This window comes from Aquarana catesbeiana, linkage group LG05, assembly GCF_042186555.1.
Source record: "Aquarana catesbeiana isolate 2022-GZ linkage group LG05, ASM4218655v1, whole genome shotgun sequence".
NCBI classification, from domain to species: Eukaryota; Metazoa; Chordata; class Amphibia; order Anura; family Ranidae; genus Aquarana; species Aquarana catesbeiana.
The window spans coordinates 370,846,313-370,848,833 of NC_133328.1; positions in this window are offsets into that span (position 1 = coordinate 370,846,313).

Below are 2,521 nucleotides of genomic sequence, written 5' to 3' on the forward strand. Positions count from 1 at the left end.
TAAATGTATTATTATTATTATTATCATTATTAGTAGTAGTAGCAATATTATTATTATTATATTTAACAATAGCTAGCATTACATTATCTACAAGGAACCTTGCAGCTATGCAATTTGCCAGGCTAAAGTTGTTGAAATCTTTAGGAAATAGAGACTAATTACTATTATTAATTGCAATAATATTATTGTTATTATTTTTAGTAGTAGTAGTATTGTTAGTGTTATTTTTATTATTATTGTTATATATATTATAATAGTGTTGTTTTTGTAATTATAATAATAATAATAATTATTATTATTATTATTATTATTATTATTATTATTATTATTATTATTATATTTAACATTAGCTAGCCCTACTTTAGCTTGAAGGGAACGTGCAGCTATGCCATTAGCCAGGTTAAGTGATTGGTATCTTTAGGAAATACGGGGTTAATGTTATTATTATTATTATTATTACAGCAGTAGCAGTAGTAGTGATATTATTATTATTATTATTATTATTATTATTATTATTATATTAAGCATTATTAGCCTTGCTTTAGCCACAAGGAAAGGTGCAGCTATGCAATTAGCCAGGTTACAATATGGATATCTGTAGGAAATACAGGTTAATTATTATTGTTATTACTACTAGTAATGGTAGTGATAGTAGTGTTATTATTATTATTATTGTATTATATTTAGCATTATGAGCCTTGCTTTAGCTACAAGGAAAGGTGCAGCTATGTAATTAGCAAAGTTACGTTATGGATATCTTTAGGAAATACAGGTTAATTATTATTATTATTATTATTATTATTATTGTACTAATAGTAGTAGTAGTGGTGGTAGTGTCATTATTATTATTATTATTATTATTATTATTATCATATTTAGCATTAGCTAGCCCTATACACGGAAAGGTGCAGCTATGAAATTAGCCAGGTTAAGTTATGGATATCTTTAGGAAATACAGGCTAATTATTAATAGTAGCAGTAGTAGAATAAGTATTAGTAGTTGTAGTGATGTGTTATTACTATTATTAAAAGAAACGTGTAGCTATAAGCCAGATTAAGTTATGAATACTTTTAAGAAATACAGGATTATTATTATTTTTAATAATAATAATAATAATAATATATTTAGTAATAGCTATCCTTGCTTTAGCTACAAGGAAAGGTGCAGCTATGCAATTAGCCAGGTTAAGTTATGGAAATCTTTAGGAAATACGGGCTAATTATTATCAGTCACTTGCTGGATTTATTTACACCTATAAATGGCATTTATGACTATACAATAAACTTCCTTCCTGCTCTGCCAATATGCCATCCACATCAAAGTTAAGCCCCAAAGATCCCAAATGACAATTTGTAAATCAGGCTAGTAGATGAAAGATTAGATAAGATTAGGCAGCGTGGTGTGGCACATTACAGTACTTGTGCCATACAAATGTCTCTACAAATCAGCCCCGTTTTCACTTAATTAGCAGAAAGGCAAATTCTTCTCTTTAATTAGGAAGTCCAGCAGCTCGTTAAAAGCCGTGCTCACCTTTTTACATGCGCCTAGTTCACCTTGAGAGAAGGCAACTGGCCGAGTATTAAAAATTCATTACATAATGAGGTGTCTGCACAGATTTAATGAGCCTTGTGAAAATAATCCCCATTTTAAAGGGACATTCTTAACTAATTTTACATAAAATAAAGGCAGCCTCTGAAAGCCTGAGCCCCAGAAATGAATGTGCTTTCATGTTCTATTCCAAGCAATATCCAGGCGGATTAGAAGCACAACGCCTGTTTTGTTGAGGTTTGGAAATACATATTTTCTCACATTGTTAATCCATGGAAACTGATTAAACCGAGGCCATAAATAGGAAGCTTGGAAAGATTTATATGGAAATATATTAACGTGAGCTAGCTCTTGGCAGTTCTGGGAAAGCAGGTAGTCACATAGTGAATATGGGCACAATGCATTGCTTGGGTTTTGATCATCTGAGATGCAAAGTTTAATGTTGGCCATACACTTTACAATCTGATTGTATAATCTCCTTTAAATCTACTAACAGCTGTGCATTATTAGGGCCTGTGGGACTGGATAGAAATTGATTGAATTGTAGGTTCGTCCTCATATTACAGAGATTTCCTAAAACTGGAGCTGTGGTAGCCAATCAGCTTCTAGCTTCAGCTTGTTCTGTCACACTTTTCACAATAAAACCTGGAAGATGATTGGTTTCAACGCAGATCTGCACCACAGTTTGCACTCTCCAGTTTTAGTAAATCTCCACCATAGTATTGTACAACTTTAGGCTTTAAAAGTGATCCTTGACTAAGCTTAGAAAATAAGATGAAGCTGTGTTCACCTCAATCAACCACTCATCTGCCAGTAAACTCCATCATTTTTCCCAGTTCAATAGTGAAGTCAGGTTCACCCGATTGGCTTTAGTGAACTGACACTTGTCAAAGTGCTACAGCTAGTTCTAAATTTGTATTTATTTATTTTATTTTCATTATAGATTTTAAAGATTAGTAATGGGCAGATATG